This window comes from Phaseolus vulgaris, chromosome 10, assembly GCF_051622355.1.
Source record: "Phaseolus vulgaris cultivar YP4 chromosome 10, ASM5162235v1, whole genome shotgun sequence".
NCBI lineage: Eukaryota > Viridiplantae > Streptophyta > Magnoliopsida > Fabales > Fabaceae > Phaseolus > Phaseolus vulgaris.
In genome coordinates this window covers 12,687,581-12,705,977 of record NC_143507.1, presented here as the reverse complement: position 1 = coordinate 12,705,977, position 18,397 = coordinate 12,687,581, and the positions used below count along the sequence as shown (strand labels likewise).

General features: G+C 36.2%; 2 pseudogenes across 2 annotated transcripts; both read left to right on the top strand.

The window, feature by feature from the left end:
- Nucleotides 1–6,803: 6,803 nt before the first annotated feature.
- On the top strand, nucleotides 6,804–8,395 carry LOC137818207 (alpha-L-fucosidase 2 pseudogene; annotated as a pseudogene). The gene is made up of 2 exons (XR_016516154.1): nucleotides 6,804–7,132; nucleotides 7,225–8,395. The product of XR_016516154.1 is annotated as an alpha-L-fucosidase 2 pseudogene (transcript).
- A 2,814-nt stretch (nucleotides 8,396–11,209) lies between these two features.
- On the top strand, nucleotides 11,210–17,702 carry LOC137814351 (alpha-L-fucosidase 2-like; annotated as a pseudogene). The gene is made up of 7 exons (XR_016516153.1): nucleotides 11,210–11,282; nucleotides 12,565–12,871; nucleotides 13,079–13,237; nucleotides 13,916–14,141; nucleotides 14,225–14,315; nucleotides 14,476–14,583; nucleotides 16,286–17,702. The product of XR_016516153.1 is annotated as an alpha-L-fucosidase 2-like (transcript).
- The last annotated feature ends 695 nt before the right edge of the window (nucleotides 17,703–18,397 follow it).

Here is an 18,397-nt window from a genome sequence, read left to right as displayed (position 1 = left end):
TCAACTCTAGAAGATTATAATGAAAATTGTTTTTGAATCTATAGATAGAAAAATTTGGGATGCTATCACAATGGTCCTTTTATTCCTATGTGTGGAAAAGATAAAGTTTTTTCTGAAAACCTTGGTCCAAATGGACTAAGAGTGAAAGTAAAAAGGTTCAATGTGATTGCATTGCTAAAAATGTTATTATATATGCTATTGATTCTAATGAGTTCTTAAGAGTTTCAAAGTGTATTTCAGCAAAGGACATGTGGGATACTCTTGAAAGCACTCATGAAGGTTCAAGTGGAATTGTTTGGCAAGACAATGACATGTCTTCTTCTAATTCATCTTTAAAAGTTACAAAAACCAATCTGTGTCTGATGGCAAAGGCAGAATCTACATCAAGCAGTGTAAGTACAAACTCTAATATTAATGATGAAAATTACTATAAACTTCTTCAAGCTTTTAAAGAGACTCATGAAGAAGCTTATAGATTGACCCTTTTGAACAATCAATTGAAAAGTAAAACCAATTGGTTGGAAAATAGAGTCAAAATCTTGGAAGAAGAATTAAACAATTCAAAAACAGATTTTGAAAACTTGGAAATGGTTTATCAAAATTCTTCTTGCAAGTGTGATTCTACTTCTTGTGAAAACTATAAATCTTTTCAAAAGAAAATTTTTTATCTTGTGAAAACTGTGGATAAACTTTCTAAAGGAAAATGCAACTTTGACATTGTACTTGCATCTTAAAACTGTGTCTTTGGAAAATCTGGACTTGGTTTTAATCCACAAAGGAAAAACAGTGGCTTTTCAAAACCTTTTACAACCATCACAGAAAAATAACCAATTCAAAAGTCGAAACAACCGATTGTTTCTTGTCTTTAACAATCAACTCAAATAAGCAATTCAGAAAGCAAATCAAATAGTCAAACAGAAACTGATATCAGAATTTCAATCGGTTAAAAGCACGATTTAACCGGTTGTTTATGATAGTGGAAAATATCAAACAGTTATGAAGAGAAGAGATAGAGAGATTTACACACAAGGTTTATACTAGTTCACTCAATCCCTGAGCTACATCCATTCCTCAGTCAAACCACTGAGTATTCCACTATGTAACCAATCACAAATTACAAACACAAACACCACAAAGAGGTGACTTTGAATCCCACAAAGCCACTTACCCTTTTTGCACACAGCAAACAGCTCAAGCCAGAATCACACTGACTTTACAGGATTTTACAAACAGTTTTACAGAGTTTAATATGAACAATTATAAGAAACTAAGCAAGGGTAGAAAACACTTGGAACTATAGTACACCAGAAACCCTATTGATCAGTTCTTGAATCACAGCAAAGCCCAAAGGCAATCTTGCTAAACTTGGAAAAACAACTTTTCACAAACAGTTCATAATCTCTCTTTTTGATCTCAAATATGAGTGTAAAACTTCTCTCTTTCGTTAATTTCTAAACATTTGAAAGAAGACTATTTTTATATCCCCTTGAAAAGCTACCGTTTAAGGCAAATTTAAACAAATGAAATAGTTAAAACAGATTTTCAAAAAACTGTTATGAAAACTCACATTTAATCAGTTGAAGCTGCGATTTAACTGGTTGAATGGTTTCAGCAGTTATACAACTAATTCAAAAAACACTTTCAAAACCCCTTTGCCAGCTAAGTGACAAACAACAGATTGTCTTGAAACTTTAATTGGTTGTTTTTCCCTTTGCATGGAAAACACTTAGTTCTTTAAAACAGATTTTAACAAGCTTTGTGTGAGAATCAAGACTGATCTTACAAAGATTCTAAACCCATTAACTAAACCCAAACCTAAAACACAACACAGCTTCAGGCTCCATGAGGATTTGAAACATCAAAGCTTCCCATCTTCAACAAAACAAACTAAACATTCCTTTAAACCGAAAAATATGGTTGTGGTTGATAATTTTTCCAGGTTCATATGGACACTATTTTTGGAATAAAAAAGTGATGCCTTCTCTACATTCAATAAGCTAGCTAAGAGGTTGTAGAATACATGCTGCAACAACATATTTGTTATCCGTAGTGATCATGGAGGAGAATTCCATAATGAAAAGTTTAGCTCCTTTTGTGAAAAGCTTGGTATCTTCCACAATTTCTCTGCTCCAAGAACACCTCAGCAGAATGGTGTGGTGGAAAGAAAGAATAGATCGCTTGAAGAACTGGCCAGGACAATATTGAGTGAATCATCCTTGCCAAAATACTTTTGGGCAGATGTTGTAAGTACTGCATGCTATGTGATGAACCGGGTTCTCGTTAGGCCTATCTTGAAGAAGACTCCATATGAACTTCTCAATGGAAGGAAACCCAATATAGGTCATCTAAAGGTATTTGGATCTAAGTGTTATATTCTGAATAATGGTAAAGAACATCTTAGAAAATTTGATGAAAAAGCAGACAATGGTATTTTTCTTGGTTACTCTTTATCTAGTCATGCTTATAGGGTTTATAATAAAAGACTCATGATTGTAGAGGAATCTATACATGTTGTATTTGATGAGACTAACCCTGCAGAATAATGTTCTTTGAGGAATTGTGCAGAAGAAGATGAGCAAAACATCTTTTCAAAGAATCTGGAAACCTGTCTAGAAAAACAACCAATTGATTATGCGAATCAACCGATTGATATTCTGCAACAGGAGGAGCTCCCAAAGAATGGAGGAGCTCCCAAAGAATGGAGGATTCCAAGAGACCTCTATGTGGAAAACATAATTGGGCATAGGGATGGCAAAGCAGGTCAACCCATCCCGCATAGGCCTGCCCCGCACTTGGCCCGCCCTGCGTAATGGATGTGGGTTGGATTTCCTGTCCCGCCCCGCACAAGGGCGTGGCGATGCGAAGTTGCAGCGACGACGTGGGGCAGTAGTGAAGCGACAGTAGTGGCGATGCGGAGCAGCAGAGACGCAGAGCGACAACGGCGTGGAGTGGAAGGCAGAACGGCGACGCGGAGTTGCAAATTCGATATAAATGAAGTATGGAATGACTGAGTGAAATTGCAGAAAACCTAGCGTTTTTGGTTTGGAAGGAATGAAACCCTATATTTTTGGAATAAAATTTTTGGTAATGCACTCCTCTCTCCTCCTCCATTGCCAACTCCGCACACCTTTTTTTTTTGTGGGCTAGCGAGCCAGCCTGCCCCGTCCCGCTGTTGGCCCGCACGGGCTATGGGTTATGCAGGGCGGGCTAAAGTGGGTTGGCAGGTTGAAAAGATGAGCCCGCCCCGCGTTTTTTACTAGCGGGCTACAGGTCGGCCCGCATGGCCCGCCCTGCTTTGCCATCCCTAATTGGGCAGATTCATAAAGGAGTTTCTACATGAAGAATCATAGCAAACTACTGCAGGCACATGACCTTCTTCTCTCAAGTTGAACCCAAATCAATTGATGAAGCTCTCAATGATGAGAATTGGACTGTTGTTATACATGAAGAGCTAAATCAATTCGTCAGGAATGATGTGTGGCTCCTGGTTCCAAAAACTGATCAAATGAACATCATTGGAACCAAATGGGTGTTCAGAAACAAGGTAGATGAATCAGGGGTGATAACAAGGAACAAAGCAAGACTTATTGCAAAAGGGTACAATTAGGAAGAAGGGATAGACTATGACAAGACCTTTGCACGAGTGGCCAGATTGGAAGCTGTAAGGTTGCTACTAGCTTTTGCTTGCATGAGCCGGTTCAAATTGTTCCAAATGGATGTGAAGAGTTCCTTTCTTAATGGAGTGATTAATGAAGAGGCCTTTGTCTCACAACCACCCAGGTTTGTAGATCGTCAACATCCCAAGAATGTATACAAGCTCAAAAAGGCCTTGTATGGTCTCAAGCAAGCTCCAAGGCAGTGGTATTAGAGGTTAAGTAATTTCCTCTTGTCTCATGACTATGAAAGAAGGAAGGTTGACAAAACTCTTTTTATCAAAAAATCAATTTCTGCCATTATTTTAGTCCAAATATATGTTGATGACATTATTTTTGGTGCTACTAATGATAGCTTGTGTAAAGAATTTGTGGCAGCTATGCAGAGAGAATTTGAAATGTCAATGATGGGAGAGTTGTCCTTCTTCTTGGGTCTGTAGGTCAAGCAATCAAAGGATGACATCTTTCTAAGTCAATCCAAGTATTGCAAGGAGATCCTAAAAAAGTTTGAAATGGAGCAGTGTAAAGAGGCAACTACACCAATGTCTACAAGCTGCTACATGGATGTTGATGCAGTTGGAATAGCAGTGGATCAAACCAAATATAGGGGTTTGATTGGCTCTTTGCTCTACCTTACAGCCAGTAGACCAAATATTATGTTTGTAGTGTGCCTCTGTGCTAGATTCCAGTCCAATCTGAAAGAATCATACCTTAAAGTTGCCAAAAGAATTATGAAGTATCTAAAGGGCACATCTACTGTTGGGTTATGGTATCCCTCTCATTCTCTTGTACATTTAGTTGGATACTCTGATTCGGATTTTGCAGGATGCAAACTGGACAGAAAAATCACAAGTGGAACTTGTCATCTACTTGGCTCCAACCTTATCTCTTGGCATAGCAAGAAGCAAGCATTTGTGGCACTTTCCACTGGTGAAGCAAAATACATTGCTGTAAGAAGCTGTTGTGCTTAGATTTTGTGGATTAAATAACAGCTTGAAGACTTTGGATTAAAAGTCAACAAAGTACCCTTAATCTGTAACAACATAAGTGCCATTAATCTCACAAAAAATCATGTTCAAAACTCTAGGACAAAACATATTGAGATCCGACACCATTTCATAAGAGATCATGTGAGTAATGGAGACTGTGAGGTGAAATTCATTGCAACCAAAAGGCAACTCGTAGACTTTTTCACTAAACCTTTGTCAAAGGACAAGTTCTTCTTTTCCTAAATGAGTTAGGAATTCTTGACTCACAAACTCTATTTTAATGATTTTTTTTTACCTCTTCTTTAAGTCTATTTGTGAAGACAAATAGGGGGTGAAGTTTATGGTTTGTATGGTTTGTATTGTGTGCTTAAATTCTGATTTAATTTTGTTTATATGTTGCTCACTTTGATTAAACTGCTGCATATAACTCTATTGCATAAAACTCTGATTTGCACTTTGCTTTAACTATCTTTTCACACTGATTTTGCTTATTTTCCTTATGGAAATCACTAACTGAAAAATGGTTTTGTGGTGCTAATGAAATATGGAAAGGATTACCTCTGGTACATGCAAATTTTGTGTTTTGCAAGTATTGTCAAATTCAAACAGAATATCCCAAGCTAACCAGGGATTTGTCTCAATCAAATAGGGGGAGATTGTTGAACTTGAAGCTTTGATGTCTCCAAATCCATGAAGATTTCTTAAAGACTAGGTTGTTTCTCGTGGGCATGGGTTTTAGGTAGATTAGAATATTCATTTACTTTTCTTGAGGACAAACAAGATTCCAAGTTGGGGAGAGTGATAAGTGCCTAATTTCAGTCATATTTCATATTAAAAGATAGGCACTTATGAGGATTTATTGCTAATTTACATAAAAATTAATCCCTAATTTACGAATTTATAGCTTTTTACATTTTTGTTGATCTTTATTTGAATAAGAGAATTTTATTCCCAAATTTGGTGTTGATTGCAAGTTTTTAGGGAGGATTGAATATTTGGAGTAAAGGAGAATGATTTGAGCTAAAAAGAGAAAGTTGGAAGGTCCCATAATAGAGAAAAGCGTCGAAAAAGCAAATTTCGCAACAAGAGTATCTCGCTCAAGCAAGATATTATCACTTGAGTGAGAATGCTCCAGGGGTGTTTTCGAAAATTGACGCCTTTCTCGCTTAAGCGAGATATTCTCGCTTGAGTGAGAATGCGTCAGACAGATTGGGCTTGCTTTTATGTTTTCATCACTTAGCCCATCAGTGCGACACAGGAAGTGACCTAACCCTAGAAAATTAGGTTAAATAGGGGGCTAGAGGCTCAACCCTAGTGTGCAAGATTGAGAGAAAAATACCATTAAGTGAATTGTAACCCAATTGGGAGGATGAAAGGTGCTAGAAGTATAAGTGACTAATTCTACCCTTTGGAATTGGGAGTAATCTGCTCGAACTCTTATGTATTGAGGTGATATTTAATATGATATAATATTTTGTTCTTGATTGATTATTGGTATTGTTGTTTTACTTCTAAATTTGTGTGACAAATTGAGAATCTTAAATCTGACTGGAAAGTATTTTTAGGGTTCTGACCTAAACAACAATACTAAACATATTTTGAGTGTTAGGAATAGACTTGAAATGTTAATTGTTATTAGCGTCTGAGCTTCATTCTAAGTTGTTCTTATAATTATGCGAGAGATCGATATTTAGTGAACATTATTAAGGATTTTATATGCAAGGAATCAATATAAATGACTTTTATACGGGTATAAATTTCAATCAAAGACCTTAATATTAACATGCCAATCAAAATACATGAGAGTGTGAGAGATGAAACATAATCCTATTTCACTACAAAAAAATCATGTAAAAAGTGATGGTTTTAATATGGCGGTTATTAATAACCGCCACACATTTCAGTATAATATGTCATTTGACTAACCGCCACAATTATCTTTCAAAATATGTCATTTTCAACCGTCACAATTATCCTTCAGAATAAAAACAAGTTTTTCTTCCCTCATTATTCCCAATTATTTTTTAAAATATCTTTGGTAACCAAAATTAGTTTATTTCCAATTAATTTTGAAAATCTGGTTTGACTAAACAGTCAAACCTCTCTCTCTGCCTAAACACGAATCCCTAAATGCTCCTCACGAACCCTCATAGTCAAACCCTAAACGCTCAAACGCTCCTCACGAAGCTGTCGCAAACATGTCGCCAAGCTGTACGAAACCATTTCACGATTATCCGAAATCGCCACCATCGGGGCCTCTGCGGAAGAATTTGTTCAGGTTTGTTCACATTCTTTTTGAGTTCGATTTATCCAGTGTTTTTATATTTGATTGGATTGGATTTGTATGGTTTTCTTCTATTGATTTTTTTATCTTAGAGATTTCAGTTGTGGTGAATTTCATTCTGATTTGCTGTCTTAATGGTTTGATAAATTAACTCTAGCAATTTGTAATTTGTGAATCACGACTCTTCATTGAAGAATATTATGTAGGTAGAGTTGAATCTCTTCATTTCATTTGTTTCTATTCATGAAAACAGATGCAAATTAAGCTAAAGCTAAAATATAGATGTTCACCTGTATAGCCATGGCGAAGACACCATGCATAGGAACACCTTGCCAAACATGACCGAAACAGAACCTTTTCTGAACATGACTGAAACATGACTGAGGTGGCACATTTCTGTTGAGCATTTGGAGGGTGTTGAAAGTTCATCTATTGTGGTATGTAGTATGTACTGATTCTTCCTGGGCTGAGATGTAGTTGGTCCATATTTCAGGTTATGATGTTCTCTCCACTTGCGTTGTATATATTTGAATTTGTGTTTATCCTTGAAAAAATCCTGTTACTGACTCCATGGAAAGATTGTTGGTTCTTGTAATTGAGGACAAGAATATGTAAAATGTTCCACTTAGGCACAGATACCACAACTCTTCTGCACCACATTTGATTGTTGAGATAATATTACTTTCTTCATTATTTTAATTAATTCAGTAATTCAATTGTTTTGTCTTTTTGCCCCTGTTCCTTGAGTTGGTCCAGAAGTTATTCGAAGGAGTCATATCACAGGGAGCTGGATTTGGATACTGCAAGGGCTAAAATGAAATACTCTGTGGGTGATGTAGAATTTACGAGAGAACATTTTGTTTTTAATCCAGAGCAAGTAATAATGACAAGGTTGTGTGCAAGCAAACCCGGCTCATTATCATTTACAGTGTATTTTGATAGCAAAATGCATCACGATTCAAGGGTAAATGGCCAAAATCAGATAATAATAGAAGGGAGATGTCCGGGTAGTAGGATTCGACCAAGAGTGAATTCAATTGACAATCCAAAGGGAGTTCAGTTTTCTGCAGTTTTTGATATGGAGATTGGTAACGAGGTTATACAAGTTTTGGATGATAGGAAGCTAAGAGTTGAAGGTTTAGATTGGGTTGTTTTGCTTTTGACAGCTTCTTCTTCCTTTGATGGCCCATTTACTATGCCTGAAGACTCTAAGAAGGAACCTACTTCTGAGTCCCTCAGTAAAATGAAGTCTGAAAAAAATTTCATATGCTGATCTTTATGCATGACACTTGGATGACTATCAAAATCTATTTCATCGCGTCTCATTGTAACTCTCTAAAAGCTCCAAGACTTTAGGAAAATCTGTTTTTTACAAAAGGCAATCGGTTTCCTCCCAAACAATCGTCTCATTGCAACAAGTTGGGAATGATAGATATACATTCACCAACTTGAGGGGGAGTGTTGCATAATCAGGAGAATTATGTTATAATTAAGTGCAGATTCTATTTTATATTTATTAGGACAGATTTGTTAGTGATTTGATTTTATTTGATTTGTACAGCTTTAAACACTCATTATTTCTGACTTTCATTGCCTATTATTTCTTTCTTTAATTAGGTTGTAAAACAGTCTATAAATAGAGACTGTAATCACATTTGTAAGAGATCTCAGAAATATATTTCACTTATTTCTTTCCACTTGGTATCAGAGCTCCTGATCTAGGAGACTCTGCTTCCGCAATTTATTTTTTTTTAGCCTTCATTGCTGTAATCATTTTCCTTGACAGCCTTCATTGCTGCAATTATTATTTTTTTGGACAGCCTTCATTGTTGCAACTTTCTATTTTTCCTTATCCTTTCTCCATTGACCACCACCACCACCTTGCACCACATTGACCGTTACTGCCACCGCCATTGACCACCACCGACCACCACTGCCGTTGCTCGCCGAAAACTGCACCGGTCGCCGTAACTGCCACTGCTCGCCGAAAAACGCCGCCGGAAACCGCCACCGGAAAAATTTTCCGGCGGATTTTTTTTTTATGTGTAAACAGGATCAAATTTTGCCAATCTGAAAAACTCAGTTGGTTTTGAATGGACTCCCTTAGTAAGCCATCTAGCTATTGTTCCTTTACTATGAGTGGTAAGAGTTCTAGTTTTTTATCCTTTAATGCTTCTAGTACTGAAAATATCTGGATTATAGACTCTGGTGCTACTGATCATATGACACCTCATTCCTCTTCTTTTTCATCCTACACTACTTTATCCGGTAAGCCATATATTACTGTTGCTAATGGTTCCACTACCCCCATTAATGGTCGTGGTAACATTCACCTTCAACCTTCATTTCCTTTAAAAAATGTGCTTCATGTTCCCACACTATCCAATAACCTCTTGTCTATTCAAAAGATTACCCAAGATTTAAATTGTGCAGTGGTATTTTTCCCTTCCCATTGTGTTTTTCAGGATCTTGTCACGGGAAAGACTATTGGAATTGCTAAAGAGCAGGGCGGGTTATATTATTTACAGCATGAAGAAAGTAAAAAGGGTGCTAGACTACAGGCACACACTTCTAATCTTCAACAAGGTCATGAATCTTGGTCATCCTCTCAGATATGGCTTCAACACAGACGTCTTGGTCATCCTCCATTTAGTACCCTAAAGTCCTTATTTCCTGTTTTATTTACAAAAGTGTCTGCTGAGTCATTTCATTGTGATGTTTGTCAGTTTGCTAAACACCATCGGACAACTTTTCCTCCCAATGGTAATAAAAGTTCTAAACCTTTTGATCTTATTCATTCAGATGTATGGGGACCTTCACCTATTCCTAATATCTCGGGTGCAAAATGGTTTGTTTCATTTATTGATGATTGTACTCGGGTTACTTGGTTATTCCTCATGAAAGATAAGTCTGAAGTTTTTCACTTGTTTGTAAAGTTTTACAGAATGATTCAAACACAATTTGAAAGTTCAATTAAGAGATTGCGTTCTGATAATGGAAGAGAATATGTGAACCAAAACCTTTCCAAGTTCCTTGAGGAAAATGGAGTTGTTCATGAATTAACCTGTGTGGACACTCCTCAACAAAATGGGGTTGCTGAAAGGAAAAATCGTCATCTCCTTGAGGTTACTCGAGCTTTACTTTTCCAAACATCTGTTCCTAGATCTTATTGGGGGGAAGCAGTCCTGACTGCCACTTATTTGATTAATAGATTACCCTCTCGGGTTCTAGAGGGTGTTACTCCTATTCAGGTTATGACCACATTCTATCCTTCTATTCCCATGTTGAATAGTCTTCAGAATCGTGTCTTTGGTTGTCCTGCTTTTGTCCATGTTCATAGTCCTAATCGGGGTAAGTTAGATCCTCGTGCCATCAAATGTGTCTTCATCGGTTATGCCCCCAACAAAAAGGGGTACAAATGTTATCATCCTCAAAGTCGTAAAGTTTATATTTCCAAAGATGTCACATTCCATGAAACAGAGTCTTTCTTTCCTAGTTCTCAGCTTCAGGGGGAGAGTATTCAAGAAGCTGAGGACCTTGAGTTGCCACCTTTTCCTTTGTTGCAGGATTTCGTTCTTAGGGAGGATGACAAAGACCCTGCACCAACATCATTACCAGAGAAGAATAATGAAGACAAATATTTTGGAAAACAATATCAACGAAGGCAACAAGAACCCGTCCTGGTCGAACAGCAACTTCAATTGTCTGAACCGGAGGTAAGAACTCATACCAGTGAGACTCTTGAGGACACCTTAAATACTGCTTTTGAACCTAACCTAAATGATTTACCTATTGCCTTGAGAAAAGAAAAAAGATCTTGTGCCAAATATCCTATATCCCAATTTGTGTCTACAGAAAAACTTTCTATGCAGCACCAGAGTTTTCTTTCAGCTATTGATTCTATCAAAATCCCTACATCGGTACAAGAAGCCTTAAAAGATGAGAACTGGATTCGAGCCATGAATGAAGAAATGAGCGCGTTAGAAAGGAATGAGACTTGGGAGATTGTAGAGAGACCAAAAGATAAGAAAGCAGTGGGTTGTAGGTGGATATACACAGTTAAGTATAAGTCTGATGGCACACTGGATCGGTATAAAGCAAGGTTGGTTGCAAAAGGGTACACTCAAACCTATGGGATCGATTATGAGGAGACTTTTGCTCCAGTGGCAAAAATGAATACCGTTAGAATTATTCTCTCCCTGGCAGCACACTTTGGTTGGGCAATGCATCAATTTGATGTTAAAAATGCCTTCTTGCATGGAAGCTTGGAGGAAGAAGTATACATGGAGATTCCACCTGGGTATGGTATTGTTAATGAAGGGAATAAGGCGTGCAGACTTAAGAAGGCCCTATATGGTCTTAAACAATCACCTCGTGCTTGGTTTGGAAGGTTTACTCAAGCTATGGTATCTTTGGGGTACCGACAAAGCCAAGGTGACCATACTCTGTTTATAAAACATTCTCAGAATGGTAAACTCACTCTACTTTTGGTCTATGTAGATGATATGATTATTACAGGTGATGATGAGATTGAAAAACAAAATTTGAGGGAGAGACTAGCTGCTCAATTTGAAATGAAGGATCTTGGGAAGCTGAAGTACTTCCTTGGGATAGAGGTTGCTTACTCGAGACAGAGCATCTTTATTTCTCAAAGGAAATACATCCTTGATCTTCTCAAAGAGATTGGTAAGTTGGGTTGTAAGCCCACTGGAGTGCCAATAGAGCAAAATCATAGGATTGGGAATGATGAGGAAAACCCAAAAGTGGAGAAGACACAATATCAAAGACTTGTGGGAAAACTCATTTATCTCTCACACACTAGGCCAGATATAGCCTATGCAGTTAGTGTGGTTAGTCAATTTATGCATGATCCAAGAGAAAGACACTTGCAGGCAGTAGATAAAATTATTCAGTACTTAAAAGCCTCTCCAGGAAAAGGATTGCTATTCAAAAAGGGGGAAAACTTATCCATGAAAGTATATACTGATGCTGACTATGCAGGATCGATTGTTGATAGGAGATCCACCACAGGCTACTGCATGTTCTTGGGTGGAAATCTGGTGACATGGAGGAGCAAGAAGCAAAATGTAGTTGCAAGATCAAGTGCAGAGGCAGAATTTAGAGCCATGGCTCAAGGGGTGTGTGAACTCTTATGGATGAAGATCATACTTGATGACCTAAAAATAAAATATGAAGCTCCTATGGGTTTGGCATGTGATAATAAGTCCGCTATCAGTATTGCACACAATCCGGTTCAACATGATCGAACAAAGCACGTAGAGATAGACCGACACTTTATTAAAGAGAAGTTGGATGATGGTCTTATAGCCACTGAGTACATCCCTTCAAGACTCCAATTGGCAGATATGTTTACTAAGGGACTTCCCGCAAAACAATTCGAAGATCTTACTTGCAAGTTGGGAATGATAGATATACATTCACCAACTTGAGGGGGAGTGTTGCATAATCAGGAGAATTATGTTATAATTAAGTGCAGATTCTATTTTATATTTATTAGGACAGATTTGTTAGTGATTTTATTTTATTTGATTTGTACAGCTTTAAACACTCATTATTTCTGACTTTCATTGCCTATTATTTCTTTCTTTAATTAGGTTGTAAAACAGTCTATAAATAGAGACTGTAATCACATTTGTAAGAGATCTCAGAAATATATTTCACTTATTTCTTTCCACTATCTCTCAAAAGGAAACTGACACAATTCCAACTTCAGCAAGAGTCAAATCTTTTCAAACTGACGAGGATCCTTCCTTTGTTGAGCTTTTATTTCAATATGGTCGATATCTGCTGATCTCTTGTTCACGTCCTGGAACTCAGGTGGCAAATGAGTGTCAAGAGCCCTTTCTAGCAACCTACATGAGTGTCAAGAGCCCTTATTTGATTTCATTTCGTCTTTGTCAGCCAATGGTAAAAAAACTGCAAAGGTATTTTGTTCTTTTCCCTCTTTCTTTCATATTATTCTTGGCATTATACTTAAGAAAGAGATCCATCCTTTCTGCTATCAGTAACATTTTATCCTGTATAACAAAGCAAAAAGACAAGAACATATAGTCTACCGTATTACCATTTCCACACTATGTCATGAATTTTATATGCTCTAACCTTATTGTGCTCTGATCTTTTGCATACAGGTGAACTATGAAACAAATGGTAGGGTTGCACATCAAGTTTCTGACATATGGGGTAAAACATCACCAGATAGAGGTGAGGCTGTTTGGGCTTTATGGCCTATGGGTGGAGCTTGGCTTTCTGTCCATTTATGGGAGCATTATACTTATACAATGGACAAAGTAAGTTCTGATTTTTCAGAAAATTATCTAATCCTTGATTTAAAGTATTGACTAAAAACTGATCTTGTGAAAAGAGTTGTTTAGGGGGATTAATTTTAGATAGTTATTGAAATTATTGATGATGAACTGATATACTAGTATAGCTGCATGTTTCATGCATGCAATTATCTGTGTCTATTTTCATGGCTTAAGGATGTGTTGGACCTGAAATATTGAAAGATGTTATTCATCTTCATGTTACGATATATGACCAGTTGATCTATTTTTGGTTATTATGTTTTATGAACTCAATACAGTTTCAAAATTGATATCAATCCAAATATTGCCTTGTTCATCTATGATATTTAATAATTCTAGGGAGCAACATACTCTTTTCAAATGGATTTTCAAACCACAACCAAAAACTTTAATTATAGATTTCAAGTTTCATTTAAGGATGGCACTTGTTTACAGCCATTGTTACCAAAATACCTTTGAGGTTATAAATATAGACTAGTATTAGAGTATTAGACACGCATACCAAAGGGATGGGGAATCTAATATTTTATCATGGGACATATAGTTATATTTTTATTTGTAAATGCTATATTCATACATTGTATATCTGTTTTGTGAGTATCTTGTGAGTGTATCGATTACTAGGTAAGTGATGGCTGAATTTTCTTTTTTTTTTATTAGGATTTTCTTAAAAATAAAGCATACCCTTTGTTTGGAAGAATGTACATCATTTTTGTTGGATTGGTTGATTGAAGGTCGTGGTGGATTATTACAAACTAACCCATCAACTTCACCAGAGCACATGTTCACTGTCCCAGACCGAAAGCCTGCTAGTGTGAGCTACTCATCAACCATGGACATTTCAATCATAAAATAAGTTTTCTCTATAATGATTGCTGCTTCTGAGGTGAGCATGATCTTAATATTCAAACCAATGCTAGTTTCATATTGTCCTATTTTTGTCTTGGTCACTAAATATCTGAAAAACAGGTTCTGGGAAGACAATGATGCAATCATCACCGAGTATCAGTCTAAGCTTCCTCCGACAAAAGTTTCTAGAGATGGTACGATTATGGAATGGGTAAGCAATTATATTTATGATCTGTATTCCTTCCCTCCATCCATTTAATGTCCATTTGGCCAGTTCTTGTCATCGGATATTTTATTCTGATTTGCAACGAACAAGTTTGACTGTTTGCCAGCAATTCCATGTTGACTATAGCACCTTACTTATTTTGCAGGCAGAAGATTTTGAGGACCCAGATGTACATCATCGACATGTTACACGATTAGTCTTGAGAAAACTCCAGGCCTCTGTAAAGCTGTGGAATTTAGTCTAATTAAAAGAGGTATTTTATGAGAACTTTAAGAGCTAAAATCTTTCAAGGGATCATATTTTTTTCCATGCAATATGTATGGAACTTATTTATTTTGTTGAAATTTCATATTCTTAGGTAAGTTAGAACAGCCATACATAACTATTAATAGGTTTAATTACTCAATTTTTCCATGTAGTTACAACTTTTAGTCTCTATACTTAACAATGTTTCCATTTAGTTACTATAGATATCCTTTTTAATCCAATTTAGTCTCTACAAGTATCATTTTAATTCTTTTTAGTCTCCTTACGAATTAGAAATAGCTGTACAGAAATTAAAAAAAGGTTTTGTACTTGTAAAGTTCAAATGAGTAATTTTAACCTTATTAATATCCCATTTGAAGAAACTTGTATAAGATACTCTAGTGTTGTGTGGTTTTTCTCTGATATCTAGCGAACTTATTCATGTTTGAAACAATTTCATTTGTCAATTGTTTAATTTTATTTTTATTTATGAATATTTTTTCATTTTTTTTTATTTTCTTCCTCATATAATTATGAATAATCTATATGTTTTTTTTTATGCTTTGATTCTTGAAGTATAACATGTGTAATAGAAATAGAGATATAAGGAAGAGACAAATTACTCCGCACACTGGTGGTGCTATGTCTTTGTCAAGAAGAAGAAATAATTTGGTATTTGTTTACTTATATTGTGCTCTCTATTTTAATATATTACAATTTCTGCCACATTATACTTATTTTATTATTGTTGAACATATAGAAAATTGAGACTGGTAAAAATATTGAGGTTATGCAAAGGTATGAATGTATTTCATTATGCATTTCTCATCACTTTGAAAGATGATTAGCTTTGAAAAATAACATTTTCTTGTTGTCTCAGAAAAACAACCGATTGTTTTCACGAAACAACCGATTGTTTTACCTCTAGCACATTTGAATAAAACTGTTATGAATTCTTATGCATGATTACAACTGTTTCTTTTCTTTTAAAACCCATTGTGGGTCAAAAATTCATTTACTATGCCTCTAAATCAGATAATAAAAAGATGTATTCTTTGTTTTCCTTTAAATTCAAAGCTTTTTATGAATGGCAACCACATTGGTGGTCATGGGGTTGATGAATATTTGTGAATGTATCTTTCGAACGTCTGGAAGGTTTGCTCTTAACAGAAGAGAGAATATTTCTACCAAATCCACCTCTTGAGCAATCATTTGACCAACTTGAAGATTAACCTTTTGAAGTACTCCATTAATGGGTATTGTTGGATGAAGAAAAGATAGGGGGAGAAATTGTTGTCTCCTTACTGAAATTTCTGGGGTCTATGGTACTTTGATTCTGTTGCTGTCATAACTCTGATACACCATAGATTTTTGTTGTAATTTTGATATGGTATCACAGGTTTGTTGTTGCAATGGTGTTGCTACACACACTGGTATTCTGGTTTTACCCCTTCTTCTATTCTATTTGAGAAGACAAATAGGGAGAGAATTATATGGTTTGTATGCTGCTATATCTCTGTTACATATCTGTTTTAAAACTGGGTTTATATTATTTAGTTAGCTGCTGCATAACTCTAATTTTGCACCATGTTTTCACACTAATTTTGCTAGTTTTCCTTATAAGAATCACCTAGTGAAAACTGGTTATGTGGTGCTAATGATATATGGATATGATTACTTCTGGTACATGCACAAATTATGTTTTGCAGGTACTAACAAATTCAAACAGAACATCACAAGCACATCACAAGCAAACCAAGGATTTGTCTTCATCAAATAGGGGGAGATTGTTGAACAAGATGTTTTGATGTCTCCAAATCCAAGTGGAAAGCTTGAAGACCTTGTTGTTGTTGTGTGTGCGTGTAGTTGTTTGAAACTTGTTAACTCACTCCTTAAGTTGATCCAAGCTCAATTGAATCTTTAACATTTTGAAAAGATGGATTTTCTAAAAGGAAGTGAAATTTCAACAAGTTGAAATTTCAAATCAACAGGTTGTTTTGACACTTACTAGATTTTAAAATGATTTGAAAAATCTTTGTCTTTACCTTTGCTGTCAAAAAAATTTTAACAGGTTGAAATTTCGAAACAACAAGTTCTTTGACACTTAGTGGTTTTTAAAATGATTTGGAAAAGCTTTGTCTTTTGCCTTTGCTGTTAAACAAATTTTAACAGGTTGAAATTTCGAAACAACAGGTTGTTTGACACTTAGTGGTTTTTAAAATGATTTGGAAAAGCTTTGTCTTTGCCTTTGCTGTGAAACAAATTTTAACAGATTGAAATTTCGAAACAAAAGGTTGTTTGACACTTAGAGGTTTTTAAATGATTTGGGAAAGCTTTGTCTTTGCCTTTGCTGTGAAACAAATTTCAACAGGTTGAAATTTCGAAACAACAGGTTATTTGACACTTAGTGGATTTTAATGCTGTCAAATAAAAATCAATCGCTTATTTTGAAAAATCAACTGATTGTTTTGCTAAAAACCTTAACAAAATTTTGTTAAGTAGTTGTTCTGTTTTAAATTATTCCAACTGCTTTTGGGCTTTTGTTGTAACTGTTTTAATCATTTGATTGAAAGATAAAAAGGTGGTTTTACGCTCTTGTGCATTAACTAAGTGAGAGAGATCAATCAAAGAGAGTTTTCAAGTTTTCAAAGAGCTTTTGGATCATCTCAAATGTGTGGAATATGATTGAGTCTTGTATTCTGATCTTTGATATTGTGATTTACCAAGGTGTATTCTATTCCTTTCCTTCTTAATAATTGTATTTTTGTACTGGTGTTGCCAAGAAGTGTTGTGTATTCTTGAGGGAATCAAGATCAACATTCTTGGAGTGGTGTGGTGTTTGCCAATGAGTGGTGTGTGTTCTTGAGTGGTTCAAGATCATCACTCTTGGTGTGTGTGTTCTTGAGTGGTTCAAGATCATCACTCTTGGTGTGTGTGAAATCCTATAAAGTCAGAGGGTGTTCTGACTAGAGGTCTGTGGTTGGAAAGAGGGTGAGTGGGTCTTGTGGTTTTCAAGGTCACCTCTTTGTGGATGTGTTGTTTGTAATCTATGATTGATTACATAGTGAATTCTCAATGGTTTCTGAGGACTGGATGTAGCTCAAGTGTTGAGTGAAGCAGTATAAATATTATGTGTGAATCTCTCTATCCTTACACTCTTTAAATTGCTTTAAATCTATTTCGATAAAACTACTGATAAAAACAACCGACTGTTTCGTAAACAGAACTGATTGATTTTCTACATCAAGCTTAAAATCAGTTTTATATTTGGCTGGACAAATTTTCCATTGATTAATTCTTCATTGTCTTTCACTCTACCTTTTGTACTTGCGAAAATTTTTCAAAAACAATTCACCCCTATTGTTTTAGCCCATTAATTCTAACATAATTGTACATGCCAGACCTCGGTCATCGGCCTGAGAGAAAGACATCGGACATCGGTGGTCTGATAGTAAAGGTGGGCCATGTAAGCTGGGTCCCACAAACAGTATGAGTTAACATAAAGTTAACACCCAGATACCAGAAAAAGACCTAAGTCACAAGAGGATCATGCATGGGGGTGTGTGTGGTACATTCGGGTACGGCACAAGCAAGTGTTCCTTGGAGGCGCTAAGGCCCGTTAGGATTAGGGTTTCCAGGGAAAGACTGCATGCATGGCACGTGGATACTTAGGGCACCCACAGAACAGATGATGCCGTACCGCTGGTACGTGAGTAGGTACCTTGGCGGCTACGCTGTTAGGTTTATGCACTCTAGAAAAGGGAAGTCCTATGCGCCAAATTACGCTAAGATTGTGTGATAGCGGCGCAAGGACATTCTCG